Here is a 20,217-nt window from a genome sequence, read left to right on the forward strand (position 1 = left end):
ATACCACAATAGAGCAACACACATAAAAGTTGCTGGTGAACGCAGCAGGCCAGGCAGCATCTCTAGGAAGAGGTACAGTCGACGTTTCAGGCCGAGACCCTTCGTCAGGACTAACTGAAGGAAGAGTGAGTAAGGGATTTGAAAGTTGGAGGGGGAGGGGGAGATCCAAAATGGTAGGAGAAGACAGGAGGGGGAGGGATGGAGCCAAGAGCTGGACAGGTGATAGGCAAAAGGGATACGAGAGGATCATGGGACAGGAGGTCCGGGAAGAAAGACAAGTGGAGGGGGGACCCAGAGGATGGGCAAGGGGTATATTCAGTGGGACAGAGGGAGAAAAAGGAGAGTGAGAGAAAGAATGTGTGTATAAAAATAAGTAACAGATGGGGTACGAGGGGGAGGTGGGGCATTAGCGGAAGTTAGAGAAGTCGATGTTCATGCCATCAGGTTGGAGGCTACCCAGACGGAATATAAGGTGTTCTAGGACGAGGGAGATGTCTTCCTTTTTTAAAGAAAGGGGCTTCCCTTCCTCCACTATCAACTCTGCTCTTAAACGCATCTCCCCCATTTCACGTACATCTGCTCTCACTCTATCCTACCGCCACCCCACTAGGAATAGGGTTCCCCTGGTCCTCACCTACCAGCCCACCAGCCTCCGGGTCCAACATATTATTCTCCGTAACTTCCGCCACCTCCAACGGGGTCCCACCACTAAGCACATATTTCCCTCCCCCCCCCTCTGCATTCCGCAGGGATCACTCCCTACACAACTCCCTTGTCCATTCGTCCCCCCCATCCCTTCCCACCGATCTCCCTCCTGGCACTTATCCATGTAAGTGGAACAAGTGCTACACATGCCCTTACACTTCCTCCCTTACCACCATTCAGGGCCCCAAACAGTCCTTCCAGGTGAGGCAACACTTCACCTGTGAGTCGGCTGGGGTGATATACTGCGTCCGGTGCTCCTGATGTGGTCTTTTATATATTGGCGAGACCCGACGCAGACTGGGAGACCGCTTTGCTGAACATCTACGCTCTGTCCGCCAGAGAAAGCAGGATCTCCCAGTGGCCACACATTTTAATTCCACATCCCATTCCCATTCTGACATGTCTATCCACGGCCTCCTCTACTGTAAAGATGAAGCCACACTCAGGTTGGAGGAGCAACACTTTATATTCCGTCTGGGTAGCCTCCAACCTGATGGCATGAACATCGACTTCTCTAACTTCCGCTAATGCCCCACCTCCCCCTCGTACCCCATCTGTTACTTATTTTTATACACACATTCTTTCTCTCACTCTCCTTTTTCTCCCTCTGTCCCTCTGAATATACCCCTTGCCCATCCTCTGGGTACCCCCCCCCTTGTCTTTCTTCCTGGACCTCCTGTCCCATGATCCTCTCGTATCCCTTTTGCCTATCACCTGTCCAGCTCTTGGCTCCATCCCTCCCCCTCCTGTCTTCTCCTATCATTTTGGATCTCCCCCTGCCCCTCCAACTTTCAAATCCCTTACTCACTTTTCCTTCAGTTAGTCCTGACGAAGGGTCTCGGCCTGAAACGTCGACTGCACCTCTTCCTAGAGATGCTGCCTGGCCTCCTACGTTCACCAGCAACTTTTATGTGTGTTGCTTGAATTTACAGCATCTGCAGAATTCCTGTTGTTTACCACAATAGAGCAAACAGTTTTTAAATAGTGGTAGTTGCATGTGTCTATATTCAAAAAGCAGTGATTTTTTTTACAGATGCTTCATGAGAAATAAACAGTAAGATGATTCAGAACTGTTTTGCTCACTGTAGTTTCAAGCATTGAGGCTTGGAGATGCCAGAAACAGCCAGGAGTGAAATTATATGACTTCATTACTTCAGCATGTTAGGAACTATGACGAATTTAAAGGTGTCGACAATTATTTTGAATGCTACAATGAAATAAAGGTTTGGAAAATGCAATTGTTGAAAGCATGTATGAATATATGAAGGCAGTCTGTTATCTGCACTTGGTGGTTGCACTGATTTTGTCCATTTACAGTCAATCAAAACATGGCAGCATACACTAGATCAATTCCTCCATTGATCACTATTAGGAACTAATACACAGATTTATAGTACTGTAGTGGTATTGGTTGTGCTCCAATTTGTTCTGTATTTCCTTGAAATACATAATTTGTTACTCAGTTAAACAGTAATTTGTCTTTTTATACTTTTTTAAATATTTCCGTGAAACCTTGGCTAATTGGGCCAGAAAGTACTGGTTCCGATGTGTCCCAATTAACTGGAATCCACTGTACATAAAAAGTTACTATGTTACAACAAGAAATATTATAAAATATATAGTGTAAAAAAGAAACCAAAAAGTGAAGATAACAACCTGTTATTTTGATAGTCCTTAAGTGTTCTCTCAAAGTACCATGTTTAATAACTTCTCTTGCAGAGGTTCCAGCATTCACAGGGAAGGCTAGAAAAAGCTTATGAGATTAACATGCTGCACTATTTCAGATTCTTTTTCTTTCAGATCCTCCAGTTTGCTTTTGTACTCAATGGATGGCTGAGCAAATACCCTTCCTGATACTTGGAAAAACAACTGTCAGGTGTCACAGCTAGAGGCCTTCAAGAGGAGGATGGAGAGGGATGATCATGAGGATTGGATGAGATAGAGGTGAAGGTCAAAGTTCAAAGTAAATTTATTATCAAAGGACATGTACTTCATCATATATTACCCTGAGATTCATTTTCTTGCAGGCATTCAGAGTAGAACAAAAAATACAATCCAATCAATGAAAAACTACACACAATGATTGACAAACAACCAATATGAAAGAAAGACAAACTGTGGAAATACAACATAACAAATATTACTAAATATATGAGTTTGTGAGGCTAATGGTTACTGTTAGGAATTCAGGAGTCATGGAATTATGCAAATAAAACAGGCATTTATTCAAATAAGAACAAGTCTTCAGTTCTTAATTTACATTGCAAGTAGTAAGAAGTTAAAAGGACAGCTTTGTAAACAACCAAAACTGCCTACAGAGCACAGATTACTGTCCCACAGTCTGGCTGCATAAGTGATGCGGTTGTAAAATTATGTGACCATGACACATTTTTGTATGCATTAGTCGAACATAAGGCAATGGAGGTATGTTAATTGGCATCAAACTGGCAACACTGGTGAAGTGGTTTTGCACCATTGTGATTGAGATCAATAAAGCTTCCAGACCAGATTGTTTTTATTATTTAACATATCAAATATTTTAGGACTATTTTCTCTATCACTAATTGGGATGTTTGTGTAATCAGAGAGTCATCCCTCAGAACACCAAATTTCTATCCTCAGAAGCTATTAGACCACCAATATGTGTTACTTTGTCCTAACAGAGATGTTTGAACATTCAGAGATGCCAAGTAATTTATATCATTGCCCCATTGTAAAAGTACAGTATAACTCAATGCAAGACTTAAAATATTGAAGTTAATAATGTAATTGTAGCTATTCAATTTGCTTTAAATCACCTGCTATCATCTTTAATCTTAAAAAGTGTAGCACTTGATATACATTGAGTTTTAGAGAATCTGCTGAGGGAGTATCCTGGAGAATGCTTGCTTGTAGTGATGAATAGAGACTGTTCATATCAATGAGGTTCAGTGTCTCCCCTGTGACTCAGTTTACAGTCACAACTATTGCCTCAAGGGATATGGCTCCCCTCCCTCTCAAGAAGCCCTCATTAACCACTACACCTAAAGTTCACTGCACAGCCATTCAGCAACGAGATTTCCTCCCCACATCACAATTGAGTTTCTGAAATGATATTTTGTCAGCTGATTGAAAAGTATATCAAGCGCAAGCATTCGGAAGACACATCACAATCGAAAGCACATTGATGATGTGCGATGACATGTGATGAAAAGTTTTCAGATAAATTGCCAAGATTGAAGAACCACTCTACCCATTGCTGTTTCTCTGCAGTTTTTCAATTGTATTGAGATACAGAATAAAACTCCCAGAAAGTTACATTTAAACTAGACTTCCAAATGTAATTCTATTTAAATGTATATTTGTTCCTCCTCACTTTATGCTCCATCAACATCCATTGGGGGAAGAGAGCATTGTATAAACTTAAGGTTGATGTTGTTGCTACATGGAGATGTTAGAGAAAGTGGTATAAAGCTAATATATTAATATACCCATAAAGCAAGGATATAAAATTTATGAAGAATTCTTGTATTTTTTCCAGACGTAAACTCATTACCAAGGTACAATATAAGGTAGTAAATTGAGACAATGTTAATTCAGTGATTTCAAGAATCAGGCTGAATAGCTGACCATCCTACGTTCATACAGAAACAAAGTATTTCAGCTGAAAATATTCACAGAAAGTTAGATGAACAAATGTTAGCTTTTCACAATCAATGTTGCTGTTGTTAAAGTTGCTAAGCAACTTTGTACAGTGCATACGGTGCCCTTTTAATATGATGTGCTTAAAGGGTTTGCACTTAAGCCCAGTTCCTGCAGAGTCAAACAGAAAATATGTATAAAGATGAGACATATACCAAGTCAGAATTAATTATTAACTTAGTTCAACAAGAATGTGGTAAATATTTACACAAAGAATATGCTGTACAAAGGTCTGGTGATGTTTTATAACTTTGTTTGTAGAGTCACAGCATGGTGTAGTACAGAAAACCACTTGGACATTGAGTCTGTGCCAACTGTTTCAACCAGAAATCCAGTTAATCCTTGAAAGCAAACAACTTTCAGATACTGGATATCAGAAATCAAGTTAATTGTGTTGGCTTTTTCTTTCTCGTCTTCTGATTTTTTTCCCCTCTCCTTCAGACTTAAGTACTTCCCTATTGAAATGTGCTATTAAATATGTAGTCACCATGTTATGTAGTATTGTACACCCTACATGCTTTCATTGAGGAAAAGTTGCTCCTAGGATTCTTGCTAAGTCTGACTATCAAACTTCTAGTCACTAGAAAGTTTCTCTTTCTTTATCAAAAGCCATCCTGATATTAAACAGCTCTTTGAAGCATCTTCATTCCTTGTTGGAAAACAACCACAGTTTCTCCAGCTGGTTTTACTGTTCTTTGGAACCACTCTTGTAAATTTGTTTCTAGCTGCATTGTCCTTGAGGCTTCCGCTTGCTTCACCTTCATTATCAAAGTTGGTGATGACGCTGCCTATAGGAAGGAGACTGAAAATCTGGTTGAATGATGCAACAACAGTAACCACTCACTCAATGTCAGCAAAACCAAAGACATGATTACTGACTACAGGAGAAAAAAAATGGGAGTCCATAAGCCAGTGCTCATTGGGGACTGCAGATAGGAGGGTCAGTAACTTTTAATTCTTGGACTTTATCTTATCAGAGGATCTGTCCTGGGACAAGTATGGATGTGCCATTTAAAGAAAACATGGTATTGCCTCTACTTTCTTAGAAGTTTGTGCAGGCTTAGCATATTATCTAAAACAACGGTCCCCAACCACCGAGCCATGGACTGGTACTAAGTCGCAGAGCATGTACTACCGGGCCGTGAGGAAACGATGTGAATCAGCTGCATCTTTCCTCATTCCCTGTCACGCACTGTTGAACTTGAACATAGGGTTGCCAACTGTCCCGTATTTGCTGGGACATTCCGTATATTGGGCTAAATTGGTTTGTCCCGTATTTTGACCACTAAGGTAGAGCATTCCCATGAAACCTTTTGTGCCGAAATGGCGTGAAGTGAAGAAGCAATTACCATTAATTTATATGGGAAAAATTTTTGAGTGTTCCCAGACCGAAAAATAATCTACCAAATCATACCAAATAACACATAAAACCTAAAATAACACTAACATATACAAACTGTAGTTAAAGCAGGAATGATATGATAAATACACAGCCTATATAAAGTAGAAATAATGTATGTACAGTATAGTCGGGAAGATGAAGGCAAAATCGATTTGTGGGGGAAAAAAATCGGCACGTACGCACATGCGCACATTACATGCACACGTCACGCATGTGTACACCGGTGCCCACGTAAGGCTTCATGGTCATGGTAGTCTCTCCTGGGGTAAAGTGTCCCGGGATTTGACTGCTCCTTTTGTCCCTTATTTGGGAGTGAGAATGTTGGCAACCCAAACTGTAAAAGACATGTTGAGGTGAGTTTAACCCTACTTGAACACGCACCCCCCCCCACCTCGCCAGTCGGCCGGTTGGCAAGAATATTGTCAATATTAAATCGGTCCACGGTGCAAAAAAGGTTGGGGACCCCTGATCTAAAACTTACACAGGCTTCTATAGATGCACAATATAGAGTATCCTGACTGGTTGCATGACAGCCTGGCATGGAAACATCAGTGACCAAGAATGGAAAAGCCTAGACGTTTGACCTCCCCATGATTGAGCACATCTACAAAGAGTTCTGCCACATGAAAGCAGCATCCATCATGGAAGGCACCCACCATGCAGGCCATGCTCTCTTATCGCTGCTGCCATTGGGAGGGAGGTATAGAGCATAAGACCCCATGCCACCAGGTCCAGGAACGGTTATTACCCTTCAATCATCTGGTTCCTGACACCAGTGTAGACGATTTCATTCACCACACCATGGAACTGATCACTGAATACAGCCTATGGACTCACCTTTAAGGGCTCTACAACTCATGTCCTCAGTATTATTGATTTGCTTAGAGTCATAGAGAAGTACAGCACAGAAACAGGCCCTTCAGTCCATCTAGTCCATGCCAAATACTATTTAAACTGCCTACACTCATCAACCTTCACTGGGGCTATCACCCTCCATACCTCTACCATCATTACTTATTTATTACTATTTTTATTTTGCATTTGCAGTTGGTCTTTTTTTGCACATCAATTGCATGTCTGTCTTGTTTCTGTGTAGTTTTTCATTGATACTGTTGTATTTCTTTGTTCCACTCTGAATGCCTGCAAGAAAATTAATCTCAGATAGTATTTGGTCACATAAATATAGTTTGATAATCAAGTTATTTTGATCTTTTCTTTCTATATCATAGTACCTAGAAATAACTCCTTGACTTTTGCATCTAAGCCTCTATGTGCAAGTCTCGCTCAACCATATGCTTTATTAGAACACCTTGTAGTTGTTCCATCTTCCACCAAGTTTTTGCAAACAGGTACTTCATGAACTCTCTTTAAAATTGTACAATTTAACTTGTGTTCTCAAACTGATCCAGTTAGCATTAATCGCTGTCCAAACCTTCAGCTGGATTTTTTAGAGAGGGAGTTTCAAAATACAAAAGACTACAGATAGTAGAATATGAAGCAGAGAACAAGTTCCTGGAAGAGCTTGAGCAGTGACATCAATGGGAGGGAAAGGAATGGGTGACATTTTTGGGTCGAGAATCTGCATAGGACGGATGGTGTTGTGGGAAGTTAGCTAATATTAAAAGGGGAAAGGAAGAAGTGAAGCAGCTTCTGGTAAGTGATTGGTGGAGCCAAGTAAGGTAGAGACGATGGGCAGATGGAGAGATCCTGGCTAGGACCAAAGTAGGAGACCTGAATTTTCAAGATGGAGCCAGCAAACAACGCAACCAAAGGTGATGTCCTGCACATAGCTCAGGAAACTACTTATTTTACTTCTTTTTTTCAAATATGATTCTACTGGCGCTGAGCATGGGTCCATGTTGTGTAGTGAAAAGAGGGAGAAGTGAGGAGCAGTAGTGATAGGGGAACAGACAGGAGATTCTGTGGATGTGAATTGGATACACAAATAATATGTTGCCTCCTAGGTACCAGCGTCAGGGACATCTCGGATCACTCCACAGCATTTTGGAGGGGGAGGGAGAGCAGCCAGATGTCTTGGTACATATTGATACCAATGATATAGGAGGGAAAAGCAAAGAATCCTGAAGACAAAATTGCAGCCAGCAGGGTGAGTATCAGTACATTAGGGATGCAGAACCAAAAAGGGTAGCAAATGTAGTACTCAAAGTGTTGTATCTCAATATACGGTGGATGATCTTTTGCACTACAAGAGGTAGTCAGGTATGATGTTGTGGCCATCACCGAATCATGGCTGAAGGATGGTTGTAGATGGGAGCTGAATATCCAAGGTTACACGTTGTATCACAGGGATAGGAAGGTAGGCAGAGGGGTGGTGTGGCTCTGCTGATAAAGAATGGCATCAAATCAGTGGGAAAATGTGACATAGGATTGGAAGATGTTGAATCTTTGTGGGTTGAGTTAAGAAACTGCAAGGGTTAAAGAACTCTGAAGGCATTTATATACATGCCTCCCAACGGTAGCTGGCACGTGGATCACAGATTACAATGAGAAATAGATAAGGCATGTCAAAAAGGCAATGTTATGATAGTCATGGGAGATTTCAACTTGCAAGTCGATTGGGAAAATCAGCTTGGTAGTGGAGTGAGTTTGTTGAATACCCAAGAGATGGCTTTTTAGAGCAGTTTGTCATTGACCCTACTAAGGGATCAGATATATTGGATTGGGTGTTATGTCATGAACTGGAGGTGATTAGGGAGCTTATGGTAAAAGAACCCTTAGGAGACAGTGATCCCAATACGACTGAGCTCAACTTGAAATTTGAGAGGGAGAAAGTAATGTTGGACATAACAGTATTTCAGCAGAGTGAAGGAAACTATAGTGATATGAGAGAACTGTTGGCCAAAGTAAATTGGAAGGAGATGCTGACAGGGATGACAGCAAAACAGCAATTGTGTGGGCTTCTGTGAAAATGAGGAATGTGCAGGATAGATGTATTCCAAAAAGGTAGAAATCCTTAAATGGCAAAATAGTACAACTGTGGTTGACAACAGAAATCAAAAGAGCAGGCACACAACAAAGCAAAAACTACCGGGAAGAGAGAGGATTGGGAAGCTTTTAGAGTCCTACAGAGAGCAACTAAAAGAATCATTAGAAGGGAAAAGTTGAAATATGAAAGCAAGTTAGCAAATGGGTAGTAAAAGCTTTTTCAAGTATGTAAAAAATAGAAAAGAAATGAGAGTGGATACAGGACCACTAGAAAATGAGACAGGAGAAATAGTAATGGGGGACAAGGAGATAGCTGATGAACTAAATGAGTATTTTGCATCAATCTTCATTGTGGAAGACACTAACGGTATGCCTATTGTTGTAATGTGTGAAGGAAGCGAAGTGAATACAGTTACAACTACAAGGGAGAAGGTGCTGAAAAAACTGAAAGACCTAAGGGTACATAAGTCACTTGGAACAATTGAACTGCACCCTAGGGTTCTGAAAGAGGTAGCAGTAGATATTGTGGAGGCATTAGAAATGATATTTCAAAAATCATTGGACTGTTGCATGGTACCAGAGGATTGGAAAATTGCAAGTGTCACCCCACTCTTTAAGAAAGGAGGAAGGCAGCAGAAAGAATATTATAGACAGGTTAGCCTGACCTCAGTGGATGGGAAGATATTGGAGTCAATTGTCAAGGTTAAGGTTATGGAGTACATGCTGACGCAAGAAAAGATAGGACTAAGCCAGCCTGGTTTTCTTAAGGGAAAGTCTTGCCTGTTAAACCTATTGGAGTTCTTTGAGGAGATCAGAAGTCAGATGGATAAAGGGAATGCAGTGGATGTTGTATACTTGGACTTTCAGAAGGCCTTTGACAAGGTGCTACTCATGAAGCTGCTTACCAAATTAAGAGCCCATAGTATCACAAGAAAGTTACTGGCATGGTTAGAGCATTGGCTGATTGGTAGGAGACAGTAAGTGGGAATAAAAGGATCCTTTTCTAGTTGGCTGCCAGTGACTAGTGATGTTCCACAGGGGACAGTGTTGGGATTGCTTCTCTTTATTTTGTATATCAATGATTTAGAAGATGGCATAGATGGCTTTGTTGTCATGTTTGCAGATGATATGAAGATTAGTGGAGGGCAGGTCATGTTGAGGAAACAGAAAGGCTGCAGAAGGACTTACACAAGTTAGGAGAATGGGCAAGAAAGTGGCAGATGAAGTACAATGTTGGAAAATGTGTGGTCATGCACTTCGGTAGTAGAAATAAATGTGCAGACTATTTTTTGAACAGGGAGAAAATCCAAAAAATCTGAAATGCAAAGGGACTTGAGAGTCCTTGTGCAGAACACCCTAAAGGTTATCTGGCAGGTAGAGTCAGCGGTGAGGAAAGCATATCCAACGTTAGCATTCATTTCAAGGGGTCAAGAATACAAGTGCAGAGGTGTGATGCTGACTCTTTTTAGGTATAGATGAGGCCTTACCTTGAGTATTGTGAAATAATTTGGGCTCCTCATCTAAAAAAAAAGATGTGTTGGCATTGAAGAGGTTTCAGAAGAGGTTCGCAAGGATGATTCCGGAAGTGAAATAGTTATCAAACGAGGAAGGTTTGATAGCTCTGGGTCAGTACTTACTGGAATTTAGAAGGATGAAGGGGAATCTCATTGAAACCTTTTGAATGTTGAAGGCCTAGACAGAGTAGATGTGGAAAGGAAGTTTCTAATGGTGGGGGATTCTTGGACGAGAGTGCACAGCCTCAGGGTAGAAGGGCATCCAATCAAAACAGAGATGCGGAGGAATTTCTTTAGCCGGAGGGTGGCAAATTTGCTGGAATTTGTTACTACAGGCAGCTGTGAAGTCCAGGTCATTGGGAGTATTTAAGGCAAAACTTGATAGGTTTTTGCAGGACAAAGCATCAAAGGTTATGAGGAGAAGGCCGGGGAGTGGGGCTGAGAAGGGGAAAAAAGGATCCACCATGATTGAATGGTGGAGCAGTCCCGATGGGCCAAGTAGCCTAATTCTGCTCCTATGTCTTATGGTCTTATAGTCTTGAGTGACCTGGTGCTTTGCTGTCTCTGAGGGAGTTTGATGAGGTTGGGAGTGGAGCATGTGGCCTGGTGGCTTGGAAGAGTGGACATGGGGCGCAAGCCCGTGATCAACTCCACTGTTTCTCTCCAACCGAGATGTCGAGCAACGTTGAAGTTGGTGAAGACAAGAGCAGAGTGTAGGTGGGTATTCAGTGTCATCTGCCTGTGTTAGACCAATTGTCCTCTCCTCCTTGCTAGCTGCTGTCAGAGGAAATTGTAGGAGACTTGTGTTCCACACTGCAAGGATTGACATGTGAGGCTTGGAGCTGTGGACTTATTCTGGGAGACTTTAAGATTCATGTTGCATTTACTCCTGGATCCTGCTTTCTCTTTTGTTTTCTGTTTTTTAAGCGGTTTGATTGGGGCAATCGGTGCAGACTGGGGCATCTCGGTGAAGACTGTCAATGCATCCTACAGACGGCTAGCCATGTGGAGATGACCTAAACTAAACTAAATACTCCTGGGCTCCTAGTTTTATGTGTGATATTATTTGTGTTGTTTGCTTGCTTCCTGCTGTTTGTGCAATTTGTTCTTTTTTTTGTACATTTAGCATTTGAGGTTTTCCTTTGTACAGGTTCCAGTCACTTTGTTTTGTGGCTGGCTGCAGGAAGAAAATCTCAGAGGTGTATTCTGCGTACATACTTTGATAATCAATGTACTTTGAATCTTTGAATCTCTTGAAAGAAGAGCTGGAGACACTACAAGATGGCAGTAAACTCAAGGGTTAAGTAAAGATTGTGTGCAAACTTTTTACCAAAATGCTTCCAAACATTTTCAATTTTAAAAGATATTCTTTCTATCTTGGAACATTCATGCATCTGGATTTAGCTACAGATGTCTCCAGAATATGATCAGAATGCAATAATATTCTAGGACATAGCACATGGAATTAAAGTGGCACAGAGGGCATCTCTCCTCACCATCAGCAGTATGTACAAGAGATGCTGCCTCAAAAAGGCAACATGCATTATCAAAGCTCCCCACTACCCAAGCCATGCCATCTTCTCGCAGTTGTCATTAGGCAGAGGGTATATATACCTGAAGTCCCACATCACCTGATTCAAGACAGCGACTTCCCTTCAACTATTCAGCTCTTGAAGAAACTGGTACAACCCTTAATTACTATAATTCAGTAACACTCTGACAACTTTGATCATTTTGCACTAAAAAAAGACCTTTTTTTTCTAATTGCATTCTCTCTTGTAAATATTGCTTAATTTATGTTTTTCATATGATTGTTGCTTATAAGTTACCATGTGCCTTTGACGCCAGTGAAAGTAAGTTTTTCATTGCTCCTGTGTATGCATGTTGTAATGGTTACTTGAAAGCAAACCAAACCACTCAGAGACTAAGCACAGGGGTTGACATTGTATGATGTGCTATCCACAATAACGAAGTTCCAAAGTCGAAGAAAGTAGGATCGCTCCTTTATTAAGAAGACAGCAAAGAGGAACAAACGTGTAGTGATAAAAAAATGAATGTAATGGAAATTAACAATATAACAAAATAAGTGGTCTAATAACAATGTAATACTGATCTCGCTGTAGCATTAGCATAAGCAATCAACAAAAAATATCATTCTGGCTGCCTCACTGGCTCTAGCTAGACTAAACGAAACCTAGACGAAGTGTGTATATGTAACTACACTCACTCACTTTGACCTCAGACCCAATTACCTATAATAAATGTGCAGCACAATACATAAAGACAGACAGAAAAATAGATATGTGGCTCCAATTCATGCATCGTGTACAGTACTGTGCAAATGTCTTAGACACATATAAGTATGCAGCTAATATGCCTAAGACTTTTGCACAGTACTGTAAGCTGTTTTTATAGCAATTCCTACATGGGTTAATTTTGATTTGATTTGTAGTACATGGTGGAAAGACATCCATCTCCATTCTCTCTTTACTTGTCCTTGAAACAGCAGCATTTGTGAGTCTTAAGTTTTTGTTAACTGACTTTGTAAATCAAAAGTGTTGATGGAATTGATGATGTTTTCATTCTGTGGTTTATTACCTAACATTATTTTCCTGTCTCCATAGAGATTTGCTTTATTTATTACGTGAGAAAGAGGTAAAGTGTATGTCTGTACTCACAAAAGTTCTACATCCTTTCTCCCTGTACTAAAGGAAGAGCTTGGAAGAGAATGCATATTTTTCTGGTATGATCTGATGCCATTGTAAATCACAGATGTGTGGAAGCACAGGAGAAATAGGCTCAGAAGCTACTGGACGCATTCCCAGGACAGCACCTAAATATGGTGCAACAATAATTTTCGTGCTAATCTTTGGAGAAATTTGTACGTAAATGAATAACACATTTTTTGCACTAATCTAATTATCGTCAATCTTTTGCAAAAAAAAATCCCCTGAGGCTGTTCTCATTAACGAAAAACTTTGGATAAAACATACTGACAGAAAATTCAATTGGGAGAAGTGTGCAGATGCAGTAGCTCGTCATCGCGCAAGGCGGCTGAGAAGATTCTGGGATAAAAGGGAGACACCACCTAGCGGAGCAGTCGTCAAAATAGTGTGAGTCAGAGTAGTAGGGCATTGGCTCATCAGGCTTCGGCGAGGATGGGCCTAGGTGAGGTAAGGAGGTAAGTTACTTTCATATCTCTTTTTTCCTCTAACTTAATAACAGTGGGTATATCTGCAAGGCCAGTTTTCTGCTCTGGGTGTCAGATGTGGGATATCTAGGAGACTTCCAGCCTACCTGATGGCCACATCTGTGCCAGGTGCATGGATCTGCAGCTCCTTAGAGTCCAAATTAGGGAACTGGAGCTGCAGCTTAATCACCTTTGGCATGTTAGGGAAAGTGAGGAGGTGATCGATGGGAGCTACAGGCAGGTAGTCACAATGTGACCACAGGAGACAGATAAGTAGGTGACTATTAGGAGAGGGAAGGAAGAGCAGCAGCTAGTGGGGGGCACCTCTGTGGCTGTCCTCCATAACAGTAAGTACTAATGGGCAGGCACGACCTACCTGGAGGAAGCAACAGTAGCCATGCCTCTGGCACTGAGTATGGCCCGGTGGCTCAGAAGACTAGGGAAGAGAAGAGGATGGCAACTACTGGGACTCTATAATTAGGGGGACAGATAGGTGATTCTGTGGGTGTGAAAAAGAAACGTGGATGGTAGATTGCCTTCCATGTGCCAGGGTTCGTGATGTTTCTGAACGCGTCCACAATATTCTGAAATGGGAGGGTGAGTAGCCAGAGGTTGTGGTACATATTGGTACCAACGACATAGGTAGAAAAAGGGAGGAGTTCCTGAAAGCAGAATACAGGAAGTTAGGAAGGAAGCTGAGAAGTATGACCTCAAAGGTAGTAATCTCAGGATTGCTGCCTATGCCATGTGTCAGTGAGTATGGGAATAGAATGAAGTGGTGGATAAATATGTGGCTGAAGGATTGGAATTGGTTAGAGATTTGGATTTCTGGATCTTCTGGGGCAAGTGTGGCCTGTACAAAAAGAATGTGTTGCACTACAATCCGAGAGGGACCAATATCCTGGCAGGAAGGTTTGATAATGCTATTGGGGAAGGCTTAAACTAGATTTGCAGCGGGGTGGGAACCGAAGTGAAGAGGCAGAGGATGGGACAGTTGGGGCAAAAGTAGATGGTTGGCACCTGATGGTTTGAGATGTATCTATTTTAATGCAAGGAGTATCATAAACAGGTAGAATGAACTTAGAGCATGGATCAATACATGGAACTATAGTGTTAAAGCCATTACAGAGAATTGAGTGTCTCAGGGGCAGGAATGTCTGCTGAGTGTGCCAGGCATTAGATATTTCAAAAAAGACAGAGAGGGAGTCAAAAGAGGTGGGGGCATGGCATTGCCAATCAGGGATAGTGTCCTGGCTGAAGAAAAGGAGGAAATCATAGAGGGGTTATCTACTGAGTCATTTTATATATTTGCATGTATCTTAAATTTTTAAATGTCCTTGATGCCCTTGTTTTCTTTAGATACACTGTGCCTGATAGTTTAAGGGTTTCAAACCACTTTTTCATAAGCTGAAAGAGACAAAGAAGGAATGTACTATGTGTATCCTTGGGCCTGCTTCATGCAAGTGCATAATTGCTATGTTCAAGTGTCTAAGACCCCTGGGAATTTGCAATATAACTTGCAGACGGAATGATTGCCATTCCTTTTAGAGTGCTATTTTAGGATGTTTTGAGCCATATTTCAGCTCAAGAGATTTGAAACTCCAGGAATACATGCAAATGTTAAATTATCCTTGTAAAAGATGGGGGATTTGCAATTATGTGCTTCAATGTGGTAATCTTAACCAGATCTTTCTGCATATTTTCAATCTGCTTCATAAGGTATTGTCACAATGGGGGTGCTGATGGCAGACCCAAATGCAAGACACAGACACTGAAGTACAAGGAACAGGACTTGACTAGAGTAGGGACATGACAGGGTTCAGACCAGGAGCAGGGACAAGAATGCAGACTCAGGCTAGGGAAAGCAGGACCAGAACTAGAAACCATGGACTAGGAGGCAAGGCTTCGACTCCGAGCCCAAGACTGGACAAGGACCCAGAACTAGGGTCTTGCCTTGGGCTCGGGCCCCAGAACCAGGCAAGGACATGACATGACTGCAGGACTGGAGGCTGGGGTCTGCAGGCTAGTGTTCTTGGAGCTTGGCTTGGGATCCTCGAGGCTTGGGTTCTTGGAGCTTCTGCTGGGCAGAACGCGGAACTCCTAGGCAAGACGCGGAACTTCACCCCACAGAGGCAAAGACAGGGAGGGACGGACCCAACCACAGGGTAACGGCAAATGGCCTGCTTACCTGATGAAGGCAAGGAACAGAAAGGGGCAGAACCAACCACAGGGTAATGGCAATCGGCCTGGCTTACCCAACAGAGGCAAGGGACAGGAAAGGAGCTCAATCCAGGGTGGCTCTGAGACTCAGGGCAGCCAGCAACCTTGGCTGGCTACAGAAATGGCCAAATCCATACCACAATGACTACTCCGACGAGTGGCAACAAGGATCCATGAAGCGGTGGTCCTCCAACCAGGCCTAGAGATCACAAATGGTTTCACTAGCCTTCTATCAGCAGGTTGCTCCAAGGGGGACTGACAATACAAATCAGCAGCCAACACTCAACCCTAAGGATACTTATATTCCAAGCCCCAAGATGGGAATCAAGTGCCTATGCTTAACTCAATCAAAACAAGGGACAACTGGAAGACCCGCAGTCCTGAGTCCACGGACCGAACCATGAATTGGAATGCGGACTTCACGGACTGGACCATGACAGGTATAATGATTCCTTGGTATTCAGTATCACTGATGGTTTTATCTTTATTAACATAAATAAGTGGATTTATCAGTAGATTCACCTTAGTTCTGATGACACCTTTGCATTGGTCTCTGCATGTGATAAGCTCAGTTATGCAAGCAGTCAAAAAGTAGCGATCAACACACATAAAATTTGCTGGTGAATGCAGCAGGCCAGGCAGCATCTCTAGGAAGATGTTTCCGACCGAGACCCTTCGTCAGGACTAAGTGAAAGAAGAGCTAGTAAGAGATTTGAAAGTAGGAGGGGGAGGGGGAGATCCGAAATGATAGAAGACATCAGGGGGAGGAATGGAGCCAAGAGCTGGACAGGTGATTGGCAAAAGGGATATGAGAGGATCATGGGACAGGAAGCCTAGGGAGAAGGAAAAGGGGGAGGCAGGGGAAAGCCCAGAGGATGTGCAAGGGGTATAGTCAGAAGGACAGAGGGAGAAAAAGGAGAGAGAGAAAAAGAATGTGTGTATATAAATAAATAACGGATGAGGTGGGGCATTAGCAGAAGTGTGAGAAGTCAATGTTCATGACATCAGGTTGGAGGCTACCCAGACGGAATATAAGGTGTTGTTCCTCCAACCTGAGTGTGGCTTCATCTTTACAGTAGAAGAGACTGTGGATAGACATATCAGAATGGGAATGGGACGTGGAATTAAAATGTGTGGCCACTGGGAGATCCTGCTTTCTCTGGTGGACAGAGGGTAGGTGTTCAGCGAAACGATCTCCCAGTCTGCGTTGGGTTGCACCAATATATAGAAGGCCACATCGGGAGCACCGGACACAGTATATCACCCCAGCCGACTCACAGGTGAAGTGTCACCTCACCTGGAAGGGCTGTCTGGGGTCCTGAATGGTGGTAAGGGAGGAAGTGTAAGGGCATGTGTTGCACTTGTTCCGCTTACAAGGATAAACGCCAGGAAGGAGATCGATGGGGAGGGATGGGGGAGACGAATGGATAAGGGAGTCACGTAGGGAGTGATCCCTGTGGAATGCAGAGATGGGGGGGAGGGAAAGATGTGCTTAGTGGTGGGATCCCGTTGGAGGTGGTGGAAGTTACGGAGAAGAATATGTTGGACCCAGAGGCTGGTGGGGTGGTAATTGAGGACCAGGGGAACCCTATTCCTAGTGGGGTGGCGGGAGGATGGAGTGAGAGCAGATGTACGTGAAATGGGGGAGATGCGTTTAAGAGCAGAGTTGATAGTGGAGGAAGGGAAGCCCCTTTCTTTAAAAAAGGAAGACATCTCCCTCGTCCTAGAATGAAAAGCCTCATCCTGAGAGCAGATGCGGCGGAGACGGAGGAATTGCGAGAAGGGGATGGCGTTTTTGCAAGAGACAGGGTGAGAAGAGGAATAGTCAGGATAGCTGTGAGAGTCAGTAGGCTTATAGTAGACATCAGTGGATAAGCTGTCTCCAGAGACAGAGACAGAAAGATCTAGAAAGGGGAAGGAGGTGTCGGAAATGGACCAGGTAAACTTGAGGGCAGGGTGAAAGTTGGAGGCAAAGTTAATAAAGTCAACGAGTTCTGCATGCGTGCAGGAAGCAGCGCCAATGCAGTCGTCGATATAGCGAAGGAAAAGTGGGGGACAGATACCAGAATAGGCACTGAACATAGATTGTTCCACAAACCCAACAAAAAGGCAGGCATAGCTAGGACCCATATGGGTGCCCATAGCTACACCTTTAGTTTGGAGGAAGTGGGAGGAGCCAAAGGAGAAATTATTAAGAGTAAGGACTAATTCCGCTAGACGGAGCAGAGTGGTGGTAGAGGGGAACTGATTAGGTCTGGAATCCAAAAAGAAGTGTAGAGCTTTGAGACCTTCCTGATGGGGGATGGAAGTATATAAGGACTGGACATCCAAGGTGAAAATAAAGCGGTGGGGGCCAGGGAACTTAAAATCATCGAAAAGTTTAAGAGTGTGAGAAGTGTCATGAACATAGGTTATGTAGAGGATCAGGGAGGTGAGTCATAGGGAGTTAGTTGAGGAGAGGAGTTGAGTACATGATTGGTGAAATGAGTAGGGGAGATGACACGTGTCCTAAGAAAATTTCTGAACTTTCACTACATAGAAGCAGGTCTTAACACTAGTTGAGGAGTACTTCTTGAGTTAAGCATTATACATTCACATTTTAATTTTGCTTAAGTGATCTCAAATTAATATTGCATCCTCGTTGACATTAAGAACCAATTTTTTTGTTACAGGTACACTCTCCCAACTCAAAAGGCCAGCAGCACTTTTGCCTCTATTATACAATAACTCTGCAAGCCCTAAGATTAGGTCATCTCCAGTCTGTTATGTATAAACAAGTGGACTGCCAGAAGTAGTGTAATTCTGCACCATGTGTAAGCCTTGCCTCATTCACTTTATCCACTGGGGTCAATTCAGAACTGTATCTGAAGCTTTTTGGTTTCAGAACCACTCTAGCTTCCCATTACATTGCACTAATGGGGAAGGTCTGCATTTTTGGTTAAATAACTTCTCACGAGGAAATAACAGGTTATATGGCGTTGTCACTAAGAAAAGCAGAAATATTATTTCCAAAGTAAAAGACTTTATTTATCTTTTAATTAACATCAAATATCTATCTGGTTGTTAGATCTACCTGTGTTATGTCTCCCCTCTTGCTGTGAAATGGGAACACCTCTTTTCCCCTATTAGGGAATTACCAGGTGAACGAGTAGTCTTTGGGGTACTGCAAGTCTGTGTCTTTATTGATGCTTTGCTGCACACTTGATGGCTTGGTGGGGGGGGGTTGTTGCTTTACTGTTGCTTATGTGTGGGAGGGGGGAACTGGGGAGGCTTGGGGTTCTAACATTTAACTGTCAATCTTCTTTCTCCACTGTTTTCGTGGATGTTTGTGAAGAAAAAAAATTTCAGGATGTATATTATATACATTTCTCTGACATTAAATATACCTATTGAAACCTATTGAGCATGTTACTGTTCACCTACTTCTCACTGTAAAGTCGAGTTTGTCGTCATGTGAACAAATTCATGGGTACTGATTGACTTGCAGTAGAATCATAAGCACAGAATGCATAACCATGCATAATGTTTGCATGAAGAACACAATTAGAATAAAAGAAGTCCCTTGGAGTGCAAAGCGATCGAAGTGATCACCAAGTCGCTCTTGCTTGGGGTTGTGTGGGGAGTTTCAAGAACCAAATGGCTGAGTTACTGTTCTTGAACCTGGTGGTGTGGAACTTCAGGCTTCTGTACCTTCTGCCTGATAGTAGCAGTGAGACTTCATACTTGATGCTTGTAGAGTTCATGGTGACGTGAGATGAAAAATAACAACACCTTTTTCTTCTCAGTAAAAAAGCTGGCTGCAGTATTCCTACATTATTACAGTTACTACACCTCAAAAGAACTTAATTAGCTATAAAACACTGGGGTAATGTGAGGACATGAGAAGTGCCATTTCATTGCCAAGACTTTATTCCTCTAAATGAGAGAAAAGGGATAGGCTCTAAGCATTGTGTGAAAACCAGTGTTGTTCTGTGACTCTGTCAATAGATTCTGCACAAGTATGAAGCCAGCAGACTATTGTTTTTCCTTTATTGACACTTCAGATGCATGCAAAGGTAATGCTGATTTAATGTTTTCTGAAATACGGTCCATTTTCCATCTATATAATTATAAATGCTGCTAAATCTCTAGCTCTAAAAGAGGACAAGATTTTAAGTATCTGCTGGAACAGATAAAAATAAATGCCCAACAAACTCATCCTTTACTAATACAGTAAATGTACCTGCTATATTTCTCATCACACTTCTCAATCATTTTCCCTCGGCAGGATCCAGATAATTTTCCATATTTGCCTTTTGGCACAAAGCCTCACACTCCAGGAATGAAATTGCAAAAATTACATGTGAGCAGCCTTGATTTTTCCATCCATTAAATTTAAAGATTGGAATTCCATAGGCTGCACCCTGGGACTCTGCACTCCTTACAGCTATTCATTGGAATACTTGTGTGTAAAATTACCCATTTAATTCCCTCTTAAACTTGGATTTGCCTGTTCACATACCACAACTCATCTCGTTTGAGTAAAAAAAATTATGCCTTTTCCAAATTTGCTAAGGGTT

At 42.3% G+C, this 20,217-nt stretch overlaps 1 long non-coding RNA gene across 4 annotated transcripts in view; it reads left to right on the plus strand.

The window, feature by feature from the left end:
- LOC134347069 (uncharacterized) overlaps window positions 1-18,845 on the plus strand; it is a 49,701-nt gene extending 30,856 nt beyond the window's left edge. For all 4 annotated transcript variants that reach the window (XR_010018071.1, XR_010018072.1, XR_010018070.1 and 1 more), the window contains 4 exons: window positions 2,506-2,649; window positions 7,753-7,895; window positions 10,785-16,098; window positions 18,331-18,845. This is a non-coding gene — a long non-coding RNA (uncharacterized LOC134347069). The remainder of the gene's footprint in view (window positions 1-2,505; window positions 2,650-7,752; window positions 7,896-10,784; window positions 16,099-18,330) is intronic.
- Window positions 18,846-20,217: the final 1,372 nt, after the last annotated feature.

This window comes from Mobula hypostoma, chromosome 5 (genome assembly GCF_963921235.1).
Source record: "Mobula hypostoma chromosome 5, sMobHyp1.1, whole genome shotgun sequence".
Taxonomy (NCBI): domain Eukaryota; kingdom Metazoa; phylum Chordata; class Chondrichthyes; order Myliobatiformes; family Myliobatidae; genus Mobula; species Mobula hypostoma.